The sequence below is a fragment of the Cyprinus carpio genome, unplaced genomic scaffold (genome assembly GCF_018340385.1).
Source record: "Cyprinus carpio isolate SPL01 unplaced genomic scaffold, ASM1834038v1 S000006532, whole genome shotgun sequence".
Lineage (NCBI taxonomy): Eukaryota > Metazoa > Chordata > Actinopteri > Cypriniformes > Cyprinidae > Cyprinus > Cyprinus carpio.
Window position 1 is genome coordinate 122,159 of NW_024879197.1, and position 26,521 is coordinate 148,679.

At 41.8% G+C, this 26,521-nt stretch overlaps 1 pseudogene; it reads left to right on the forward strand.

Moving 5' to 3' along the window:
* LOC109075863 overlaps window positions 1–18,066 on the forward strand; it is a 25,545-nt pseudogene extending 7,479 nt beyond the window's left edge.
* Window positions 18,067–26,521: the final 8,455 nt, after the last annotated feature.

A 26,521-nucleotide genomic window follows, 5' to 3' on the forward strand; every position in this document is an offset into this window, starting at 1 on the left:
CCTGAAACCAATCACACACCGCTGCTACCAATAACACACAGTAGTTATATAAATCGTCTCACGCCACATTCACTGTCCGAGTATTGGTTTGCGTTTATTCCTCAGTCAGTGATGAGCACATTAAGGAGCCGATATTCCTTTTTTTCCATAGTTTTAATCTGTGTTTATTGAGTCATTCGTGTCTTGATCCTAAGCCTGGGTTTGTCCATTTCTTTGTGTTCTTTTGCCTGCCCTGAAGTTAAGATCCTGTCTTTGAATTACCCCCTCGTCTTGCTCTGTTCGGATAAGAAGTACCCACCTCGCCTGGCCATAGCCTGTTGTTTCAGATTTACCCTTTGGATTTACTCTGTTTTTGATATTGTTCGACCAATGCCCAATCACTGGACCTACTCTTACGTCTTGCCGCTCAATAGGCCTGTTTGTTTTTTTTGCCGTCGTCTGACTCTCACCTGTTTTTGACCATCTCTTAAATAAGCTTGCACATGGATCCGCATGCCTCACATCTCGTCGGCTCCATACAGAATACTCAGCCAAACAAGGATCCAGCCCCTTTTCAGAGGAACATTGGCCAGGTATGGACACCGGCACGTATATTATATTAGCTCTTAAACAAGGCCCGCGTTTGCTGGAGGACTATATTCAAGTGTAATCTAGCCATTGCCTGTTACTCTGATTTACCGGACTGTTTGTTGATAGTTTTTTTTTTATGATGGCATTAATCAGCCGCTGAGGTCTAAGCTCAGAGGGTGAGGGTCTGCGTTCATCACTCTGTCAGTTTTTGGACTATGCTTTGTTGTGTGTTGCTCTTCATTCACTGTGGGTGTCGTAGAGGAAGAACGCGCACCTCACTCATGTAATGGCAAACCGCACTAAGCACAAGCACTAATCAAGTCAAGTCACAGTTGATCAAGAATCAAGTCAAGTCACAGTTGATCATATGATCGTTCGGTCCTGTCAATGGCTATGGAGGCTGTCTGTGAACTCTCGTCCTGAAACGGCTACGGAAGCCGCTTCTGAACTTTTGTCTGCTCTGAACCCGCTGAGGAGGCAAGTTCCTGAACTCTCAGTCTTGTACTACCACCCCACGGATATGGCCCTGTGAACTCCCTGACTATCCTGTTACAGTGACAGGGGCCGTTCAGGAACTTTCTGCCTGTTCTGTTTCCGCCCAAGGAGGCCGTCTGTGAACTCCTTGCCTGTTCTATCAATGCTACAGAGGCCGACTTATGAACTTTCATCCAATCCGTGGCTGAAACCAGCCACAGGGGTTGATGGTGAATTGTCTGTCACAGCCCAAAAATCTGCCTTTGAACCCTTAACCCTACCTGGTCCATGAGCCCAGAAACTATAAATGCACCCCATGGTCTGTCCTTATTTAACCCGGTCACTTTTCCATCGAGACCATTCAGGAGCTGTCCTGCTTGTTCATGTTTCCCCTAGTGTGTCTAATTCTAAATTATGTCTATCCCACTAATGTCCAAGTAATATGTCTGATTTTGAACTTTCTGTCTGCCCAGTTCCGGTCACTGAAAAGTCTACCTATCCAGTCCATCCAGACTTACTCATGTTTATGATCTCTGCTGAATAAAGTGCTTCATTCTTTTTTTTCTGAGGAAATCCAAATCTTAATACCTCCAACCACATCACATCTTTTTGGGGTACTAATTGTGTCCTTATTCCTCTCATCGCGAAGCAAACAGTAAAATAATTAAAAACTTGAAGAACAGTCTCGCCTGCTTGTCTTCTGTTGTGTGGCGTATTCAAAAGCCGCGCGCTTCAGTGAAACAATTTGAATCTCAAAAGCGCGCTCGGCGCCCACGGGCGTGGTCACTTAGAAGATAATGAAGGGAGACCTTGAAAAACGGACATTGCGTTGTTTTCATTATTGATTACTTTATCACAGAATATTTGTTTTCGGCAGCACTTGTTTAGTTTTAAAAAAGTAGACATGTTCAGGCTTTCCTAGATATCTCTCTCATGTCTCTGTGTTGAGTATTCACTGAGTTACAGTTCAATTTTATGACGCATTAGTATCTGAAGATCGGCTGCAGACAGCACTCCTTGTTTAGTTATCTTTATTTTATAAGTGCACAAAAAAGTTTGTTGTTATGTCTGTATACAAAAAAGTAAGAGAGGCCTTTACAGATTCGATTGATGTATTGCTCTTATCTGTACGATCAAAACGGAAAGTGTAATTTAAGTTCTTTTCGGGTTATCAGGAGAAAATACCCCTATAAATACGCGTTAAGTCGGGACTCAGAGGGTTAATACACCCAATATTGAAAAACCTGTCTGTCTGTCCAGTCACTTTCAAGGAAACTAACACGAGTTTACTGCCCTGTCCTGTTACAGCCCCCCCAAAAAACGCCTACTGAAACCCTTAAAACCTGCCTGGCATGATCCCAGAGACTATAACTAGCATTCTGTGTCTGTCCCGTTAACCCTGTTATCATTGCCATAGATAACTTTTATGAACTGTCTGCATGTCCATTTTTCCTAAATGTGCCCTGAACCATCTGCCTTGCTGGTCCCCATTCAGTAAGCCTGTTTGGTGAACTGTCTGGCCATTCAGTGGGTCACCAGGGGACTATTGACGAACTTTCTGCTGTTCTCTACCTCGGTCCTTGAAACTGTATATGCTCTGTCCTGTCCCTCTCCGTATCTCAGTTTACCCTAGGCCCCAGTTCATGCCATGGTTTCCTGATCACCTCCGAGTTCAACCGTGGTGATCTGCCATATGCTTGGTGGGCCAAAAGCTCCGTCTTGCTCTGTCGTGGTGGTTTTCGGCTGCACGCTGCTGGCCTTCTGCTCTAAGCCTGGTGGGCTTTCGGCTCTGCCTGCTCTGCCCTGGTGGGACTGTTCTCCCATCTGCTTCCATTGTGGTGGTCTTCCTGCTCAGTCTGCTCCGCCTGGTGATCTTCTTCTCCTGCTCTGGTGGTCTTCTTCCAAAAGAAGTGAAATAAAGTGCATCCATCCATAATAAAAAGTGCCTCACATGGCTCCAGGGGGAGAACAAAGGCCTCCTGTACTGAATCGAAGACATTTTCTTACAAAAAATGCAATATTTAAAATGTAATAATCACTTTAATGTAAGCTTTCGCCAACAGTTGTACACAGAAGCAGCTCCAGGAGGATGAAGTATGAGGGTCGTGAGTTTGGAAGATCAAAAGACAATTTTTTTTTTTATTTTTTTTTTGAAAATATAACTTAAAAGATTTGGATTCATCTGAAAGAAGAAAGTCTGTAAACCTAGTATGCCTTGAAGGTGAGTAATTCATTGGCTAATTTTCATTTTTGGGTGAACTAACCCTTTAACAAACACCATCTTCACAGATGAGAATGTTACAGGTAGATGATGCTCCTCCAGATATTCCTGCTTACTAGAAAAATTATCACGACTATGAGGATGAGAATGTTACAGGTATTTACTGAAACTAATTCAATTTTGGTATCTTTCTATTTAGTAAAAAGTACATTTCAAGTTATCTTCTAACAGTTTGTATTAAACCCAGTATCATGACAAAACATTAATCTTCTTCCTCTGAGGTTTAATTTGTGGTTGGCAAGCAAACATATGTTTTTAACACCACCAGCTGGACTGGAGTGTGAGACTAACCGATTCACGATTTATTAGAGATCTGTTTTGACTAGTGGTGGGCTAGATTGAGGCTGTCATGAAGCAATGAACAGTTGAAGGCAAATTGTGCCTAATGTGTCGAGGCTTCGACATCAAATCGACAACCCCCCATCTCAACGGTGACACCTAGTGGTCCCTTGCAGGTGTTGATCTGAAACACAACCTGGACAACGAGCCATTAAAAAATGTTTTTTTTTTTTTTATTTTTTTTTTTTGTTTATTATTGTATTTTCTAAAATATGTGAAGCTTGTAACCTGTAGGCTTCTCACTGTGCATAATGTTATTTTGGTCATGAAAAATTAATATTAATAAAAGAAATCTCGCACACTTGTGCTCACTTTTTGTTAGAGATTTTTTTTATTTCAAAGAATATAAATTTTCTCTGCTTTGGAAGGACGTAGCATACTTTTTTTTTTTTTTTTTTTTTTTTAACAGCATATTTGCTCCAGCCTTTCAAAAAAAATCCTCTCACAAAAAACCCACGAGGTCAAAGATGCGTTGACTTCAACTAAAGTTCACTATTATACAGATGTGCGGATTGTGTGGTCTGTACCCCGACTGTGTCAATCAAACGCTGATTCAAGCGGAACCCATGATGCCACCTGTCGAAAAACACTTGTGAAAACACTTCGAGGCTTTCATTTAGCCGTAGTCACGTGACATGGGTGTTTTGAATCACTCGGCTCGGAATCAGTGTTTCAAAACATGCTGTGCTTCGGGATCTCACAAAGCTTTCGGAACGTCTGTTTCGCGTCAGCCGATCCATAGTTTTGACCACATCCTTAAATAAAGATTGACACATGGATCCGGAATCGCCTCATTGTCTCATCGGCGTCTCCATACACTATGACTTTCCCTCCATGTCTAAAATCAGCGTGGTTAAACTACACATTTTTTTTTTTTTGTGTTTTTTTTTTTTCTCCTTAATGAACTAAAAGTTGTCTTTTGTCCTCTTTATGTTCTAGCTTTGAGTTCTAGTGTGTGTTTTATTTTTTTTAACTGTTTTCATGAACTTTGTCTAGTTTTGATTGATCAAGGTGTAAGCTATGCGCTTAGTGTTGGCAGTACAATGTTTTTCTGTACTATTTTCTATAGTAGTGATCTCACTGTTGAGGTTTGGAAATGTATTGCTGGCTGTGAAAAGTTTGCTTGACCGGAGAGGTTATTTAAAAAAAAAAAAAAGAACAACACACACACACACACAAACACACACACAACACACACACAAAACACACACACTTTAAGAAAGACAGGAACTGGCACCTTTAACTCACACACAACCGCTGATCTCTGAACCCAACAGTTTGGACTGATGGGTTGTGAATCTCATTCATTTGCATGACAACAGTGTTTTGGGGGCCTGAAAGTGAAAACTTTTGACAACAGGTTCAAAGGTCCATTATTGTCATTAAACACCCTCAGATGTCAGTTGATGCAGCAGGTTTTACAGCTTGTGTATTGGCTTGTGTTGTGTTCATGCTCCTTTGTTTTCCCGCTTGATTGTTTGTGTCTATTCGTGCGCAATCACGTCTTTACATGATCATCATACAATCAATCAATAAAAGCAGAAGCGTAGCCAAGGACCAAATGCATTATCATTGCCATCTCGAGCATGCTAAACTCTTCCGAGAGTTGTCATCAAAAAAAGAAGTGCTAGTTAGCAGAAAATGTCAAGTTAATTTCATAAAAACATATGAAATATTGCTACAAGCAGCGATTAGGCAAAATGAGGAGCTAAACAGTAAACACGAATGAGCTATAGACCAACTGCAACAATGAGTAAATTAAATTACATATGTAGATGATTTTAGGCAAAAACGGGCAAAAAAACGCATATATTTACTTGCTTATCACTTTGACCATAGGTGGCGCTGCTGTGATGAAATGTGATCAGTATAGGGCAGGGGTCGGCAATGTCGTGTCCTGGAGTGCTGATGTCCTGCAGAGTTTAGCTCTAATCCCAGAGAAAAAAAAACCTCACTTGTCTGTAGACTTGATCATGAGAAGACCTTGATTAGCTTGTTGAGGTGTGTATGATTGGGTAAGCTAAACTCTGCAGGACAGTGGCACTCCAGGACCAATGTTGCCACCCCTGGTATAGGGTGACAATGACACACACAAAATTTGGTGTCAATATCCTAAAGACCAACTATGACATAATTGTTATCTCTTGTTCTCAGTATAGACTAGTCTAGACCAATGTCATGTTGTTGTTGTTGTTGTTGTTGCTGTAGTTATGATTGTCATTATTATTGCTTATATTATTTGTTATCTCCGCTGGTTTATTTTTATGCTTCCTCCCCCACAACTAGATACAATGACGCACACACACACACACACACATGCTCACAGACATGAATGCATACGTATAGTTGATTATGTTGGTTATCAGTATATATGTTTGTTAGTCCAAGTGATTCTGTGTTTGACACATTTAAATATTACTAATATTAAAATGCCAAAATTCACCAAGTCTGCATTTATTTGATTAAAGTAAAAATAGTAAAATTTTAATAATGTGCACAATGGGCCTCATTCATGAAACTTGTGTAAATATACGAGTAAAATCAGAGTAATTTGTGCGTAAAACAGACCTTCCCGAAAACTCTCCTCCGGATTCACAAATGCTTCATAAACATCAGATTTGATAGTTAAACGTGTATGTTAATGAATTCCAATAATTCGTAAATGGGGCTTGTGTGCATGCTCATTCACAATTAGCATCCCTACCTATGGAATCACAACTACATAAGTTATGTGTCCAGGAATGTGGAATATTCTGGGACTCCTTTCTCAGGTTTGGCCCCAGTATATTTTTCATAAATGCAAAAAGAGACTATATGAGCTATATGCCTAACAATAAACGTTTCCAACAAAGCGTTTTTAGCCAGCTGAAAAATGGCAGGCACTCTAAAAATGGTCAGCTGGTGGCGCTTGAGAACGCTTTGGTGGCACAGCATTTTTCCAGCTTTCCAGACACTTTGGCTGCTATGATTTGAAATATGCATTAACATACAGTATAGCTAGAATCACGGAGCTGACGAGACGTGAGACGTGCGGATCCATGTGCAAGCTTTTATTGAACAAAGACGTGGTCATAACAGGCATAGGTCAAACAATGGCAAACAGGTATATAGAGAGCAAGACGCAAGAATAATCCAAGGGCAAGCGTGGGTCTTCGATGAGCGAACAATATCCAGACAGGGTAATCCAAAAATACAAAAGTAAGAATCAAAAAACCAGGTAAACAATCCAAGAACAAAACATGAAAGGCAAGACGAGGCAGGAAACGAGACAAACATGAGCTAAACAATACTCAGCAGTGATGGTGGTGTGAGACTGAGTTATATACTGACAGGATAATGAGGTAACAAGGAGGGAGGAGCTAATCACTTACTATAGAAACTAACAAGATGGAACAAGGGAACACAGAAACAATGGGGAACACGAACATTTCAAAATAAGAGTCCACAAAACCAAAGACAGGGAAACATAGACTGGGATCCTGACAGCTAGTATCTCATTTGTAAGAACATTATTGAGTATAAAAATGCAGTAACTAATAATATTAACTTCTCCATTGTTGTGCAGTCGTTGTTCAAGTAGGATGTGTCGGTGTAACAGCTGGGTAAAAAGTGACAGTAATGAGCTTTATTTTTTACCCAAAGTTAAACAGTGATCAACTCTCAGCTTAAAAAAAAAGACAGCGCAAACAAACTTGTAAAATATTATAATATGATAAAATATTATGAGCCCTGACACTCCTGTCTTGTCTTGTTTTCATGTTGTCTGTGTGTGCTTTGTTGTTTGCTGGAGCATGGTGTTCAGATCCTGGCACTCATGTTTTGGTCAGATTCAGTTTCGGTTTGGTGTCAGGGTTCGGACACTCACGCTCCATGTTCTGTTTTGCTGTGGGAGCGTTCTGTCTCGAGTTTGCTCGGGCCGTGTGCTCTTCTGTCCCCGTGAGCTCGTGTTTACAGCTGCGTGCTTCATGTCATGTTCTGTCTTGTGCTGTGAAGCACGCAGCTTGTGTTTTTCATTGGCTGCGTGCTTTAATGTTGTTATGTCTTGTGTGAACACGCGGCTTATGAGTATTCTCATTAGCTGCGTGTTCATGTCTTGTTTTGCTCAAGCACATGGCTTGTGATTGTTTTACTGGCCATGTGCTTGTGTTTTTGTTTTGTGTGAGCACATGGCTTTTGTCTTTGTTTCCTGTGTGCCATGTGCTCTCATGTCAATTGTCTAACCCCTCTTGTTAACTGATTATTGGTTAATTTCCCCCACCTGTGTTTCCCTTGTTACCCTCCTCATTTGCTCCCTATTTATTCTCCTTGTGTTTCTGGTCTTGTGTCAGTTTGTTGTTGTACATTGGTTGTGTCGTGTCATTCTGTTTTTCCCCCTACGGGGTAGTTTTGGTTTGTTTGTTTTGTTGTATTTTTGCCAATAAAAGCCCATTCTTCTGCATCATTGAGTCCTCGTTCCATCCCTTCATCCCCAACCTTGACAGGAGTGGCATCAGTTCACCAAAATGAACACAGAAGTTTTTATGCACCATTTATACATGGCATGGATCAGGTGTACATTTCTTATGTACCAACTAACGTTTTGAAAATAGCCTACAAACATATTCATAAATTTGAAAGTTTGCGTCAGAACATTTTTATGAACAATTTATTTTTTGACTATTTAACTTGAATTCCATTTCAAGATCTGATTTGATTTTAATGAAAATTAGAGCAGTGGATGAAAAAATAGGTCTTTCAGAAAAATCTATATTGTTAAAACATTTTTGTTTCTAGCTCTTACAGTTCAAAAGTTAGTAGCATAAATATGAGTGCAACTTTAAATTGTTAGTATTAGAGACTCCAAAGTTGTTGTGTTTAATGTTCAGCCTGTCTTCTATATGTGTGCCAAATTTCATAACTTCATAACTTTTATTTGTATGCTGGGCTAAATGGGTCTCTCTCACTCTCTTATCCTTACAGGACCCTCTGAAGGGTCATAGGGCAGGAGTCTATCCCAGTATCCTCCGCTGAAAGCTAAATGACTAAACCCTGTTAATGTGTTCCTGACATGTGTCAGACCCATCACTCACCTCTCAGACACCAAACGCACACATCGCCTTTAACATTAATAACTCAGAAGAGATGCACTAGATTCAAGACTATGATCACCTCTTGATTAATATAGGAGGAGGGGAGAGGAAATCCATCCAGTCAGTTTCAACTGACAGTTTGAATAATGTTTACTATTATTGCACTGGTTGTGGTATTATCGCATTATTACATGTCATGTGTGAACATCAGATTTTTTATTTTTTTTTTTTTACGATCATTTCAGTGCAGAGAAAACAAGTCTGTACTGTTTCCTTCTAAACTCTGTTTAAGACAATTTATAAAAGATTGTATTTTTCCCAAACACTTTTGTCAGTCAGTATGTTGTATTCACTCTCTTTGCAGAATGTTTTGCTCTGGGTAGTAAGCCTTGTATCTAGTGTGCCATTACATGTTTCCTGTAGTATTTTCAGAGCTGTGATCTCACTGTTGAGGTCTGGAAACGTGTTACTGTGATCATTTCTGAACCTAGATAGACTGATGGGAATGAACTCTTTTAGTCTTTCCGCTTCTTTCGTTTAGCTGGTTGAATTTTGTGTCAGTCTCTACATCTCAACTGCAGAAGCTGCTGAGGATCTGGAAAGACTGAGAGAAAGAGAAATGGCTGATACGTGTCATTTGTTTCTGCTGGGACTGGCTATTCTCTCTTCACTTCTCACAGGTAAACACATTATTATATTAATATATATTCAAGTGTTTTACTAGAGCTGGTCTGGCTTGGAGTCTGGGATTGAGTTGGTTTGAACATGGTTGATTCTTCCTGACGTTGTTCTGATCTCACATTTCCAAATACTGTTTTATTCCTGAATGCACTGATATCTGACCCTGAGAATTACCTGCTGTCACAGGGGTTCGTTTATGAAGCTTCATTTATTAATATATAACATAATGATCACTCAGATATTCTTGTTTCAGGTACCAGTGGAGAGAATGAGACTCATGTGTTCATCAGTTCTGGTGAAAATGTCTGTCTGCCCTGTAATAATGCTCTTCATGACTGCACATCAACTACATGGAACTATAACAGTCATTCAGCAGCAGTTGAACTGATCGCTGGAGTGAGAAATTACCAAAAAACATAGAGAGACATGAGAGACTGAGTCTGGGGTCTGACTGCTCTCTGAACATCAACAACATCTCAACAGAAGATTATGGATCTTACATCTGCCAACAATGGACTGGTGAGGGTGGAAACCAAAAACAAGGAACTGATGCTGGTGTTTATCTGCATGTTCTTCATGGTAATGTTATGATTATTTGGTCAGTTTAAAAAGTATTTAAAAAGCAAATTCTTCATTTAATCTCTCCTGATGATTGAAGAGTGTGTGATGTGTGTGTTATTGTGTGTTTCAGTCTCACAGACTGAGATCAGTGCAGGTCTCTCTGTGACTCTCTTCTGTCAGCTGTATTCATATGATGGAGTCTCTTGTGGTGATTCGGTCGGTTGTGAGGGAATTCAGCTGTTCTGGGTGAATGAGACTGGTGTTAAATTGACGATATCAGAATCCAAATGTAACGCATTATCCTCATCAGGACACTGTGTCATCACTCTGAATATAACACTCCTGAATGAAGATCACAACAGAGAGTGGAGATGTGAAGTTACTCACAGAGATCAAGTCAAGACCTCAGTCACATACACTGACAAGAGTTCAGGTGAGAATATTAAATGTATTTAAAATATATTTATTTAATAAGTATACTAAAAATAGACTAACATGTCTATGTACTAACTGAAAATACAATGTAAATGTAGTTATTTCACGTTTCATCAAGCACTAACTTTAAAAATGTACAAATTTGTAAAATAGTACTTTTTACAAAATGTTTTATGGATGATATATATATATATATATATATATATATATATATATATATATATATATAATATCTTTAAGAAAGTACACTGGCTAGGTTCTCAATTCTAATGTGATTTTCAAAATGGTGCTCTTTTAACACAAAGTTTGTTAGTATAATATTAATGTATGTTCAACTCTCTTACATTGTAACTAAATTGTAATTGTAATGTCACCAAAAAATATTTGAAGTGTATGCTGAGTGAATTCTGCATTTCAAAACTTAAATACAAGTGTGGATATTTAAAGTGTATACTTGGCATAGTTCCACTTCAGCACAAACAATTATATTAAATACAACTTTAGTTGAACTTCAGCACTGCTTTTGGACAACTAAAATGTATTTATAGATAGAATTAGCCTTGATAGAAACACCACTCTTTATTCTTTTCTTCACCTGATGATGGAATACAAACTTTGAAAAATCTCTAATATTGCATGTCATATAATGACCAAGTATGGAAATGTTCTACAGTCTTAAGATCCATCTGAATGTTCATCTTCTGCAGCTCCAGGTTCAACACTGATTCCAGTCAGCAGCTCAAACTCTGAGACGACATCAAGCCGAACTACAGCAGCAGCTCCTACAAAAGGTTCATGATCACTCTCACACACCAGCAGTCTCTCACTTCAGTGCAGGGCTCTGATAGAAATGCATCATGGTATAGTCTGCTGTCTGTAGCATCTGAGGGGATACAGGGCTCTTTTTGCTAACCAGACTCTTTGAGATGAATGTTTATTTAATTTTTTCAACAATATGCATCTGAACTAAAATTCTCCAACTTCTACAGATAAACAGATCATTACCTCAAACTCTGAGACGACTACAGCTGCTCACAGACCTGCAGTTACTCCACAGAAGGGTATTTATTTAGGTATTTATGCTTTACAGTCACATTTACTAATCTACATGTCCAGCAGTATAACAATATACATGTATCTATATGTCCAGCTCAAATCCATCCTCCAGTGGTTTCTTCTAGAATCAGTATCTAGATGTAAACTAAGTTTTCTCTATAGAGATTTTAGAGCTGCTGATCATGAGCTTTGAATCTCTGAAGCAAAAAATAAATAAATAAAATAAAAAACTGAAATGAAATGTCTTTGAATGCAGTTCATTCATGCCGATAATTTAACACCAACTGAAACTGTCAGTAAATCTGTAAATGCTTTGTCATGCCATAATCATTCATAGTCCGAAATGCAGCTGGTAGACTTCTTGATGTCACACATAAATTTGAGCACATCGCCCCCGTCTTATTCTCTCTGCAGTGACTGCAGATATGTTTTAGAAGAGAGTTTAAGATTTTACTCTTTATTTTTAAGGTTTTAAATGGGCTAAATTTGTGACTGCTAGATGTTTAAGGTCATCAAATCAGAAACTGTTAATGGTTCCCAGGTCACAGTTAATTTTTCCGTAGCTGGCCCCAAATCATGGAACAGACTCCCACTCCACAATGGTTTAAAGTAAAACTTAAAACCCACCTTTTAGACAAGGCTTATAATATTTGAGTTGTCCTGAGCTTGTTTTCCCTCTGTATTGTCACACCTGGCTTTGTTGTGCTGGGTGTGCTCACTCCACCATGGACAGAATATGTTTGGGGCGTCTCTCTCCCCCCAATCTGAAGGGGGAGCTGTCTGTTTTCAGTCCATCTGACAGTAGCTGATTATAAAAACATCTCCTACCAGTTGTTCGGGGGTTGCTCTGGCCTCCAGGCTGGTGGCAGCACCATCCTACTCCTTTCTGCATTACACATAGTTTACACTTTACTGATCTGCACTACACTTTTGATTAGTGTTCTTTTGTTTTTCAATTACTGACGTAGTACATTTATTGATTCAAATTATGATTTCATTGTATAATTTAATGTTTAATAAATTATTTTGGATTTAACTTAACAAGCGGTGTGTGGTCTTCCCTATGTCATTTCTACTGTGAGCCAGGTAGTCGTGACATATGGGGGCTCGTCTGGCCATTTGGATCCCGAAATGTAAGTAGACTACTATAATTCACAATATTGTGTAGGCATAGTTGCGTGGGTAGTGCTATGTCATTGGTTCACATTTTTGTGAGTAAATTAGCCTTGTTCTTGGACTTAGTGTGAAGATAGATCAGAATAGTAGGGGGGTAAATGTTTAAGGGGAAACTCCGTTGTTGTCCTGTAATGTGAGCTGCATTCCGCTTCCCCCGATTAAATTTTTGTGGTTGGAATTGTTTAATAACCCGAAAGACGTTGAGATATAGGCCTAGTTTTCGTTTGTTCGGCTAGATGTATTGCTGCTGGGTGTTTATTTGTAAACATAGCCTGGTTTGATTGAGTGATGATTTCAAATTTAGGTTGTATTAATGGGTACACTTGCGGCGTTTTTGGCTGCTCCTTCAGTGGCCTTGCTTGCAGCGTTAAATATTAAACAATTGCATAGTGTGGTCAAGCACTATAAAATTGATGCAACATTGCCGAGGGGAGCTAAAAAGCATGAGCTGCTTGACTTCATTCGTGTGTGTTTGGTTGATAAGAACGTGTTACCGGACGAGAAATTGCCGAAGCGATGTAGTCAGGGAGCGTCGGGTTCAGATAGTGAACTTACTTTAGATAGTGAGCACACTCAGAGTGTGATGGTAGGGCCACAACTAAAATCCAGTGTATTAACATTTGAACAGCAGGTTGAATTGTTAAAACTGCAACATGATTTGCAAGTGGAACAAAAGACGTTGGAATTGGAACAGGAATTAGCAAGGAAAAAATTAGATGACGAATTAGCTCTAAGAAGACTTGATAATGAATTGGATTGTAAAAGGTTAGAAGCTGTACAAAAAGATCGTGAGTTGGAATGGGAAAGAATGAAAAATTTAGAGCAGGAACGTGAGATTGAGCGTACTAGGCTGCAATTAGTAGCTGAAGGCAAACTTGGCAAATCGCAGCAGTCTGGCCTGGCCCGTATGATCAAGTTCCTGACTAAGTTTAATGAGCATGATCCAGATGTGTTTTTCTCGTTATTTGAGAATATTGCTACTGAGCAAAATTGGAGTGATGAGGATAAAATTGTATTATTACAAACTACGTTAATTGGCCGTGCACAGAAGGCATTTGTGGCTTTACCGTCTTCTGAAAAGAAGGTCAATCGATGCGTCAAAGCAGCTGTGGCTTATATAATCCCCGAGGCTTATAGACAGCGTTTTCGATCATGGAAAAAATCAGACAAGCAAACTTACGCTGAGTGGGCTAGGGAATTAACCACCTCCTTTCATCGGTGACTTACAGCTGAAGAGGTTGATTCTTTTGATGAGTTGTGTGATCTTATGATATTTGAACAACTTAAGAACACTTTGCCTGATCGCCACTTATATTAGCGAACATCACATGAAAACAGCAGCAGATGTCGCTGTTCTTGCTGATAATTTTTTCTCTCATACACAAGACTCCAGCTCATGATTTTAGTCCGCGTTCTAACAGTAATTATAAAGAACGTCATTATATTCGTGTTAATACGGACACATCTGTGTTTTCCAATTCAACTGCACGTGGTAAACCATCGGATTTTGATCTTAAAACAGATTGTAACTACTGTTTTGGGAAAAAATCATTGGAAAAAAATTGCCCAGTGTTATTGGAGCGTAATAGGGGGAAGGGTGATTGAGGAAAAGTTGGCCTCTGTGCCTCATCTGTTCCTGCTGTGCGCTCAGGGAGTAAAGCTAAGAAAATTCCAGTAAAGACATTGGATCATGCACAATGTACAGTGTCAATTGATAAAGGTTTGAGGAATGTACAATGTGGTGAGCTTGAATGTCCTGTATCTAGTACAACGGATTATGCACCGTTTGTCACGGAGGGTTTTGTGGCATTGGTTGGAGATGCACATCGCGTTCCAGTGAAAATTCTGCGTGATACGGGTGCATCAGAAAGTTTTATTTGTCAATCTGTCTTGCCTCCCTCGCCGCTGCACAAAATACAGAGTTGTGTGTTAATACGGGGAATTGGTCTTCAGTCATTTCCCGTGCCGCTGCACAAAATACAGGTGTTTTCTGGCTTTGTGGTGGAGAAGTAACCATTGCGGTGCGTCCTTCTTTACCTATAGAGGGAATTGATTTGATTGTGGGTAATAACTTTGCTCATGACCGTGTTTTTCCTGATCAGGTTTCACCACCTCCTGTGGTTAAGACTGGAGCTTCTTTATTGGATGAGCCAGACAGGTGTCAAAAAGATTTTCCAGAGGTTTTTACGGCATGTGCTGTGACGCGCGCTATGGCGAATAAGCAGGATGCCAACTCGTCCGATGTATCTAAGCACATGTCTGCTCAGGGTTTTATTTCGCAGTTACCAGTACCCTTGTCTCGATTTGACATTGCTGAGGCTCAAAAGGTTGATCAGAGCTTACAGAAATATTTTGACTTGACTGCAGATGACAATGTAGATCGCTGTTATTTTGTGAAGGATGGTTTGTTGCTAAGAAGGTGGTCACCCACGGTGGGAACTGATGTGAGAGATCAAATTGTGCAGGTGGTGATGCCGGAAAAGTTTCGTGAAGTGGCATTAAAAACAGCTCATGGGGAAATAGCGGGTCATTTTGGGGTAAGGAAAACATACAATCAATTGTTAAAACATTGCTACTGGCCACGGATAAAGAGGGACGTTGCACGGTTTGTTCAAACTTGTCATGTCTGTCAGGTGGCAGGTAAGCAAAATGCTATCGTTAAGCCCGCGCCTTTACAGCCCATTCCTTCTGTTAGTAAGCCTTTCGAGCATTTGGTTATTGATTGTGTAGGCCCCTTACCCCAGTCAAAATCAGGCTGTGTTTATTTGTTTACCATCATGTGCCAGGCGACTCGCTATCCTGCTGCGTATGCTTTAAGGACCATTACTACAAGGGCAGTAGTGAAAGCATTGTCGCAGTTTATTTCAATATTTGGTTTTCCCAGAATCATTCAAAGTGATCGGGGTTCAAATTTTACATCAAAAACATTTGCAGCAGTCCTAAAACAGCTACGTATCCAGCACAACTTGAGTAGCGCCTATCATGCGCAAAGTCAAGGGGTTTTGGAGTGGTTCCACGCCACTCTTAAATCTCTATTGCGTGCATACTGCATAGAGATGAAACGGGAGTGGGAGGATGCTTTACCATGGGTATTGTTGGCGGCTAGAACAGTGGTGCAAGAAAGCACAGGTTTTAGTCCCAATGAAGGTTCACACCCCATTGTCTGTGTTGTCAAGTGATCTGGATTCATCTGAACCACCCAAGAGTTTGTCCAGTTATGTGTATGGTTTCTGCCGCAGGTTACTTTTAGCATGTAAAATGGGAACTGAAAATTTGACAGAGGCCCAAAGAAAAATGAAGCGAAACATGACCGTAAAGCAGAAGCTTGTGTCTTTAGCCCAGGGGATCAGGTGGTGGCATTGTTGCCCATACCTGATTCTCCTTTTGGTGCAAAGTATTCAGGGCCTTATAGTGTGGTTCGTCAAGTGTCAGAGACCAATTATGTGGTTGTTACGCCTGATCGTAGGCGGGCGACACAGTTATGTCAAATCAATTTACTTAAGCCATATTATGCATCGTCACAGTCGCTTAGTTGTAAGGGTGAGTCGTCTGTTTTGATCGTGGCAAGCACGTCTGTAGCTTCTCTAGAGTTAGACGATGAGGTGCAGGGCCCTGACGATTCCATGTTGCATGCTCGTCTAAATAATTCAGAGACGTTGGCCAAATTGGAGGGAGTTTTAGATCATTTGGATTTACAACAACAAGCAGAATTGAAAGCTTTCATTTTTGAATTTACGTGTCTGTTTTCAGATACTCCAACCTGCACAACTTTAATTGAACATGATATAGAAGTCGGTGATGCAAAGCCAATCCGTCAGAGGTTTTACCGTACTGGTCCTGATAAGCGTAAAAGTCTGGATGATAGTGTCCAGTATCTGCTGGAAAATGGTCTTGCCGTACATTCGTACTCTAGCTGGGCTTCGCCCTGTTTGTTAGTTAAAAAACCTGATCATATGTACAGATTTTGCACGGATTACAGAAAAGTAAATTGTGTAACAAAACCAGACTCATATCCGCTGCCTAGGATAGAAGATTGTGTGGATCAAGTCGGTGTGGCTCGTTATGTGAGCAAATTTGACTTGTTAAAAGGTTATTACCAGGTTCCTCTTACTCCTAGGGCACAAGAGATCTCTGCCTTTATTACGCCGTCGGGACTTTACTCTTATACGAGAATGGCTTTTGGGTGCACAAACGCCCCCTCCAGTTTCCAGCGGCTCATGAAATACTGGATTATATAGACTGGAGGGGTGTAGATGCCAGCCAGGTAGGGGCAGGTGCCATTCTTCTTCAAAAGGATGAGAATGGAATAGATAGACCAGTTTCCTATTTTTCTCTAAAATTTAATCGTATTGGGGGTATTAAGGGTGATGAGAGTTTGGTTGAGTCTAACATTAGTCTTTCGGGGTAACTGGTTAATGGATAATGGATTTAGTAATTTATTGTTTTTTTTTGGGTGTAGTTTGTTATTAGATTTTTGTTTTTGTTCTTAGTATTGATTATGGGAAATATTAATTTGGGTGTAATGAGTAGGATGTAGTTTTAAAGAGTCCCATTGGGGTCTCTGTTTTGTGGGGGGAGTGATGTCACGCCTGGCTTTGTTGTGCTGAGTGTGCTCACTCCACCATGGACAGATTATGTTTGGGCCGTCTCTCTCCCCCCAATCTGAAGGGGGAGCTGTCTGTTTTCACTCCATCTGACAGTAGCTGATTGGCGGGACTGTATAAAAACATCTCCTGCCAGTTGTTCAGGGGTTGCTCTGGGCTGCGCGTCTCTGCTTTGCTCTGGCCTCCAGGTTGGTGGCAGCACCATCCTACTCCTTTTTGCATTACACATAGTTTACACTTTACTGATCTGGACTACACTATTGATTAGTGTTCTTTTGTTTCTCAATTACTGACGTAGTATATTTATTGATTCAAATTATGATTTCACTGTATAAGTTTAATAAATTATTTTGGATTTAACTTAAGCGGTGTGGTCTTCCCTATGTCATTGCTACTGTGAGCCAGGTAGTCGTGACAGTATGTACTTTGTAATTTTGTGTAGTTTTATTATTTTGATTTTACAATTTTTGTACAGCACAATTGTCAACGACTGTTGTGGTATTGTACTATATTAATAAACTAAACAAACAAAAACAATAGTTTAATAGCCTTGACTTCAGTCATTTACAGTTTCTTTTCCTTTCTCTCATCTGTCCTGCAGTGATTGTGATTATTGTAGAGTTTGCAGTGTTTGCTGCTCCTACTGTGATTCTTCTTCAGATCATCTGTGAAAGAAGAGCTGGTGAGTTTTTTAGATGATTAACTTTGATCTGGAATGATCTGCAATCATTAGAACTCAGTCAATGCTTTTGTGCTTAATTATTTTACAGGGAGGAAGGATTCACAGCAGCCAGAAGAAATAGAGATGAATACTTATTAGAGTAAAACACTCCACAAATAACAGAATACTGCAAGATTTATCTTCATGTCAATGCTATTACGGATGTTTGTATGCAACTTTCAGGAATATTTTCTATACTGTACTGAATCCTTTAAATATAATATTAAATACAGTGATCAACAGAGCAAGAAGTGTTTTTAAGTGACGTGACATACAGCCAAGTTTGGTGACCCATACTCAGAATTCGTGCTCTGCATTTAACCCATCCAAAGTGCACACACACAGCAGTGAACACACACCCGGAGCAGTGGGCAGCCATTTATGCTGCGGCACCTTTGGAGGTTCAGTGCCTTGCTCAAGGGCACCTCAGTCGTGGTATTGAGAGCGCTGTACATTCACTCCCCCCCACCAACAATTCCTGCCGGCCCGAGACTCGAACTCACAACCTTTTGATTACGAGTCCAAATCTCTAACCATTAGGCTACGACTTCACCCTTTGAAGGTACCTTTAATGAACATGAGTGATTATTACAGAAATCATAATATAAACACATGGTCATTTTCTAATCTTGATTCATCTAATCATTACAATAAACTTTTTGCAGAAGGCTTTTTAAATGTTGTAATAGTCAATTTTAGCTGATGATGCTACAAATGTCTGTTAATTATCATATACAACATATTCACAGATATATTTTGATGTTTTTGATATTTTTTTCACTGATAATTTCAATGCAAAATCCTTACTTATGAAAATATATGAATGATTTTCCCCACAGATTATGCTTCAACATGTTTTGATGTCAAATATATGGAAATATAAAGTCACGATTTACAAACCACTTTTTTTTGTTGTTTTCAAGTATGTGATAAACACTTATTTTAATCTATGTCACAGTTGTATTTACATGATATTGGGTTAATAACTGACAAGAAAATCAGAAAATCACTATATGATAGATAACTGTAAAAAAAAAATTGGTTTTTGGATCGGAAATAAATCAGAAATGGCAGCATATGAAATTATAAACATCTTAGCTTGTGCACTAATTGAGGTTATGCTTGAAATTTGCAGTCGAGTATTATGAAAATTACTGGCTCTTACAACAAATTGCTTTTACAATTTTTTTTTTTTTTTTTTACAGTTCATACAGCCTTCTCTTTTTTAATTGCTTACAAGCATTGTTCATTACTGAAGCCACATTTTCAAAACTGTTCATACAGCCTGCATTACCAACAGAAATGCGGTCATTTAATGCATTTTGTCTGAAAGCAATGAAAAATTATTCAGTTTGTTTAGCATAGACTTCTGTGCCACTGAATGTGTGAACTGTTCTGAAAATGTGGCTTCAGTATTGAACAATGCTTGTTAACAATAGAAAAAAACTGTAAATAGTTAAGATATTGTGAATTTGTTCTTTATAAACCCTTTGTATAAACCCTCAACTTAATTGTTGAGTTGTTTGTAAAAAAAAAAAAAAAAACAGTTGAAGAGGAATTAAACTGAGAGATACTGTAATAATTAGATTATTATTTTTGAAGTGCACTTACATTTTTTTTTTTAAATATTTAAATAGATTAAAATCACTCTGAGAGAAATCACTCAAGAATGAATAACATGAATTGTAAAAAGAGACTTGATTGAATGTAATGGACTAGATTAAACTGAAATTGCTGTAAAGCAGCTAAAGCTGAATGAAACTCTGAGCCATCAGATTCAATTCAATTTAATTCTAGTTTATTTGTCTTCATGGGTTTCAGTCATGTGACTTTTTTGATGTGGCCGCCATCTTTAGGACCTTGCGTAGCCTCTCCTCAGTGACTGGAAACCAAAATAACACTCCACCAACAACGGAAAACAATGGTATTTAAAAACAAAATAGATACTTTAGGATTAGATCTTTATTTTCTGTCAAGTGAACTGCTGACTCCACTAAAGTCTAGTTAAAACTTACAAATCTTAATGTAATAATGAATTATACCTCGGTCGACAATCAAGGCTCGTGGGTATTTTTATTTACAAAACACAAAATAATCACGCTACATGCGCACACATCCGACTGGCTTATATACCACACACTTAGTCACTGTCTCACACTTAGTCACTGTCTCGGCGGAATTTCTCTGGCTTCCGGCTTCCTGGTCCCCACGAGTCCTCGGCTCTCTCTCCTCCTCGCCGGTTTCCGACTGGCTTATATACCATCTTCCCGCGCCAATTACTGCAACGAGACCCAGGTGTATTTAGGCACTTGACCCACTTACCGCCGCTCGTCTCCCCACTCTCTCTCCCGTCGCAGACCTCGCTGAACCACACCTCCCCCACCACATACCCCCACTGCCCGACTCAGGCCGGGTAGCCATCCAGCCTGCAGCCCTCCCTCCCCCCCCCCCATTTCCTGAAGAGGAAGTCAGCCACAGCCATCTGCGCCCCCGGCCTGTGTATCACCTTGAACTTAAAAGGCTGTTAACCAAACACTCCTTCACGCGTTGGTGTCCTTCATGCGGTGGAGCCACTGCAGGGGTGCGTGGTCCGAACAGAGGGTGAACTCCCACCCCAGGAGGTAATAGCAAAGGGTGAGCACCGCCCAACTGATGGCCAAACACTCCTTCTCTATGGTGCTGTATTTAGTCTCACTCTTTGAGAGCTTACGACTAATGTACAGCACCGGGCGGTCCTCCCCCTCCACCTCCTGGGACAGGACAGCGCCCAGCCCCCTGTCCGATGCATCAGTCTGCAACAGAAAAGGGAGAGAAAAGTTAGGAGAGTGCAGGAGCGGCCCGCCACACAGGGCAGCCTTAACCTGGGTAAAAGCCTGTTGGCACTGCTCCATCCACTGGACCGTATCTGGCACCTCCTTTTAGTGAGGTCAGTCAGCAGGCTGGTGAGGTCCGAATAACCAGGAATAAACCTTCTGTAATATCCCGCCAGCCCCAGGGACTGCTTCACCTCCTTTTTTGGTCTTAGGCCTGGGACAGGTTGCAATTGCTGCCGTCTTGTCAATATGGGGACGCACCTGCCCATGACCCAAGTGGAAGCCCAGATACCTTAACTCCACCCGCCCAACTGCGCACTTCTTCAAGGACTTTCCTGACCTGTCATTGTTACATCGTTTTGTGCTTCCTAATTAAGTAACTTTCACTTCCATCTAACACGTGTGTTGTTAACGAACTGCTGCTATTTATTGTCTCTGTGTTTGTTTGTTCAGTGTCGGATTGTTCTGTTGCTCACGCTGTGTTCTTCGCAGTTTTGCCTTCTTCTCCTTGGTTCCAGTTGCTCGCTACGGTTCAAGTTTGCTCGCTTCAGAGTGGATCCTATTCTGTCTCAGTGTTCCTCGTTTGTATGGATTGTGTTCGGAGATCTGCCCATTGAAGTCCCTGTGCCGCCAAGGACCAGTTGCACCTTGACTTTCCTGACCTGTCATTGTTACATCGTTTTGTGCTTCCTAATAAAGGAACTTTCACTTGCATTGAATCTTGAGTTATCTGTCCTGACATAACAATCCGACCACAGATGGATTCCACAAGTGGTGAGTGGAGGAATGTCATTGCCAATAACAATGTTCATATGGATCAACAGGATGAACAGATATTGGCTACGGGTCGTGCGGTGCAAGTCTTGGTGGCACAGGTGTCGGAGGTTACTGCCCAGCTCCACCATTTAAGAACGGACATCAACGGAGCGCCCACTGTGCCCACCCCGCCGTCTGTTTGCCCTTCTGCGGCACGTTCAGAACATCACGTCGAGCCTCGTCTTCCACCTCCTGCTCAGTATGCTGGTGAGCCACATTTATGTCAAACTTTCATTACTAAGTGCTCGTTGTTTTTCACTCTTCAACCCACATCTTTCCCTACGGAGCAATCCAAATTGGCGTTGATGATCACATTACTTTCTGGACGTGCTGTGCTCTGGGGAACAGCGGTATGGGAGAGCCAATCACCATGCTGCGCCTTGTTCCATTAATTTCCGCACTATAGCAGCAGAGACAAATTGGAACTAGGAGGCACAGTGGGACCACTTCCTGCATGGGTTGGCTGACCGTGTCCAACGGGAGATTGTCGGGTTGGATTTACCCACTTCTTTGAATGGACTGATCAAATTGGCTATTAGAGTGGACAGCCGTCTGCAACGTTGTGATCAACAAAGACGTGCTAGTTCGTATCCAGAGGTGGAGTTTGCCGGTGACACGGTCAGTCCCATTTCATTTACATTTACATTTAGTCATTTAGCAGACGCTTTTATCCAAAGCGACTTACAAATGAGGACAATGGAAGCAATCAAAAACAACAAAAGAGCAATGATATATAAGTGCTATAACAAGTCTCAGTTAGCTTAACACAGTATACGTAGCAAGGGATTTTAAATAATATAATAAATAAAAAGAAAACAGATAGAATAGAAAAAGAATAGAAAAAGAATAAGAATATGTGTTTATATGTGAATGTGTTCATGAAACTGTAACCCGTTTCAGATCTTGAACCCATGCAGAGGAATCATCAATGGATCAACGGGTTATGCCTGTACTGCGGAGCAAGTGGACATTTTGTTACAAGCTGTCCGGTAAAAGCCAGAGCCCGTCAGTAGACGTGAGGTTATTGATGGGTGGAGTATCCTTCGGGAAATCTTCTACAGCTACTCTCCTTCCGGTCAGACTACAGTGGGCCAAAACCTTCCATAACTGCCAGGCCTTTGTGGACTCGGGAGCGGAGGGCAGTTTTATTGACGCTTCACTGGCTGCCCAGTTACTCATCCCGGTGGTATCACTCCCTCAGCCAATCTCCGTCCAAGCACTCAGCGGGCAGGTTATGCCGTCAGTCACCCAGAGTACTGTCCCTATCAAGCTCATCACCCCCACTGGTAACCACACAGAGAAGATTAGACTGTTACTGATCAATTCCCCCTCTGGCTCCTGTGGTGTTGGGTCATCCCTGGTTGTCTCTGCACAATCCCCATATAGACTGGCAAAAGAACACTATTCGTGCTTGGAGCAGTTTGTGTCATGCGTCTTGTTTGGTATCTGCTTGTTCTTCCGTGTTGTGTTCTGTGTTTCAGGAGGAATCCATGGACCTGTCTAACGTGCCCAGGGAGTACCTGAACCTGAAGGAAGTGTTCAGTAAGTCTCGAGCTGCCTCTCTTCCTCCACATCGTCCCTATGACTGTGCCATAGATTTATTGCCAGGTATATTTCTGATTCTTTGGCAGCCAAGATCATCTGCCCTTCCTCATCTCCTGCGGTTGCAGAGTTTTTCTTCGTGGGTAAGAAGGACTGTTCGCTGCGACCTTGCATTGACTATTGGGGGCTGAATAACATCACGGCAAAGAATACGTATCCTTTGCCACTGATGTCTTCAGCTTTCGAGCGGTTGCAGGGAGCTTCTTTTTTTACGAAGTTGGACCTCTGCAACGCTTATCATTTGGTTCGTATCAGGGAGGGGGATGAATGGAAGACTGCTTTTAATACCCCCAGGGGGCACTTTAAATATTTGGTCATGCCTTTCGGGCTGTCCAATGCTCCCGCTGTCTTCCAAGCACTCATCAACGACGTGCTGAGAGACATGGTCGATCAGTTCATATATGTTTACCTGGATGACATATTGATATTTTCTTCGTCTCTCCAGAAACATATTCAGCATGTCAGACAAGTGCTTCAGAGGCTGTTAGAAAATGGGCTTTTTGTCAGGGTGGACAAATGCGTGTTTCATATACAGTCAATTCTGTTTCTTAGGGTTCATCGTGTCATTCGAGGGAGTGCATATGGATCCCGACAAGATTCAGGCTGTGGTGAATTGGCCAACCCCAGACTCCCGTAAGGCCCTACAGAGGTTTCTGGGCTTTGCCAATTTTTACCAGCGTTTTATTCGCAGTTACAGCCATTTGGCCGCTCCTCTGACTGCCTTGACCTCAATCAGGGTGACGTTCAGGTGGTCTAGTGCAGCCGAAGCTGCATTTTCCAACCTAAAAAGCTGCTTTGTTTCGGCTCCCATTCTGGTGACCCCTGATCCCTCATGTCAGTTCGTGGTGGAGGTCAACGCTTCAGAGGTGGGTGCCGGAGCGGTTCTCTCCCAGCGTTCTTCCGCGGATGGAAAGGTGCACCCTTGCGAAAAATTTTTCCCATCGTTTGTCTCCCACCGAATGCAACTACAATATTGGTAACAGAGAACTGTTGGCAGTTAAGTTGGCCTTGGAACAGTGGCATCATTGGTTAGAGGGGTCTGGGGTACCTTATATCGTCTGGACTGATCACAAGAACCTAGAGTACATTAGATCCACCAAACGCTTGAACTGTAGGCAGGCTCGGTGGGCTCTGTTTTTCGGCCATTTTGATTTGTCCACCTCGTACCGCCCGGGATCCAAAAACACCAAGCCCGATGCCTTGTCTCGTATTTTTGATCATTCCGAGCATCCGTCTTCTCCCGATTCCATTGTACCAGAGAAAATGGTCATCTCTGCGGTCGTCTGGGAGGTCCGTAGTGCCTTACAAGCGGTAACTGCTCCATCCTGTTGTCCACCGGGCCATTTGTTTGTGCCTGAGAACTTGCGGACTGATTTCATCCGTTGGGGTCATTGTTCCAAGGTCGCTTGTCATCCAGGGGTTAATCGTACCGGTTATTTGGTCAAGCAACGATTCTGGTGGCCTTCTGTGGCTCGAGACATTCGTGGTTTTGTTTTGGCCTGCTCGGTTTGCGAGGTTGGTAAGACTTCCAATCGACCCCCAGCCGGGTTCCTGCAGCCGCTGTCAGTCCCTTCGAGACGCTGGTCCCATATTGCACTAGATTTCGTCACTGCCCTCCCACCCTCCCAGGGCAACACAGTGGTTTTAACCGTGGTGTACTGGTTCTCGAAGGTGGCTCATTTTATTCGCCTGCCCAAATTACTGTCTGCCAGGGAGACAGCGGTCACTGTCATTGATCATGTCTTTCGCATTCATGGCCTCCCGAAGGACACTGTGGGCGAATGTCAGTCTCTACTCGTGTCCAAATTTAGCACACACCTAAATCCACTACCCCGATTCCCCACTGGTCGAAGCCTCCCGAATACGTCGTTGATCAAAAAGTGTGGCTTTCTAATCAGAACATTCCTCTTCGCTCCATTTATAATAAGCTCACTCCCAAATTCACTTTCCCTTTCACTAAAATCCTTAGTCCAGTGGCAGTCCGCCTCAAAAGTCCTCTGGCATACAGGAGAATTCATCCAGTTTTTCATGTATCCAAAATTAAGCCTGTTTTTCATTCTCCCATTAACCCAGGGGTCCCATTGTCTCTGTGTTTGTTCGTTCAATGTCAGATTGTTCTGTTGCTCACGCTGTGTCCTTCGCAGTTTTGCCTTCTTCTCCTGGGTTCCAGTTGCTCGCTTCGGAGTGGATCCTATTCTGTCTCAGTATTCCTCGTTGGATTGTGTTCGGAGAAGTCCTCGTTGGATTGTGTTCGGAGATCTGCCCATTGTAGTCCCTGTGCCGCCAAGGACCAGTTGCACCTTGACTTTCCTGACCTGTCATTGTTACATCGTTTTGTGCTTCCTAATTAAGGAACATTCACTTGCAATTGAATCTTGAGTTATCGGTCCTGACAGTTAGCCCCGCCTGTCTCAGCACTCTGAGGATGGCCCTCAAATGCTCCAGATGCCGCTGCCAATCCCTACTGTAGATGATGATATCATCCAAGTCGGCATAGGCAGCATGGGGCCGCAGAACTCTATCCATGAGGCGCTGAAACGTGGTCGGGGCCCAGAACAACCCGAAAGAAAGTGTCACAAATTGGTGTAACCCAAACGGCATGGTGAAGGCTGTTTTTTCTTTGGACATGGGAGATAAGGGGATCTGACAATATCCTTTAGTTAAGTCCAATGTCGAATAAAAACGAGCCGTACCTAACCGATCAAGCTGCTAGTCAATGCGCGGCCATAAAGAAGCTCGAAGGAGGAAAACCCTGTGGACCTCACGCATGGCGAATAAGAGGGGATCTAGCCATCCATCCCAATTTTTCACGTCTTGTACGAATTTAAGAATCATTGTTTTCAACGTGCAATTGAACCGTTCGACCAGACCGTCCGTTTGTGGGTGATAGACGCTGGTATGTACCAGTTTAATGCCCAATAATTTGTACAATTCGTTTAATGTGCGTGACATAAACGTGGTGCCCTGATCCGTGAGAATCTCTTTTGGGATTCCCACGCGGGAGATTAAACGAAACAGGGCGTCCGCCACACTCTTAGCTGATACGTTGCAGAGTGCCACTGCTTCGGGATATTGTGTTGCGTAGTCTACGATAACCAACGCAAAGCGATGTCCCCATGCCGACCATTCTAATGGCCCGATGAGGTCCATACCAATTCATTCGAAGGGGACCTGCACCAGAGGTAGAGGGCGCAATGGCGCTTTTGGGGCGGCCAGTGGGTTTACCAGCTGACATTCCCGACACGACGAGCACCATCTGCGCACGTTCTTGTAAATGCCCGGCCAAAAGAATCGGGTCATTAGACGGTTTAATGTTGCTGCCA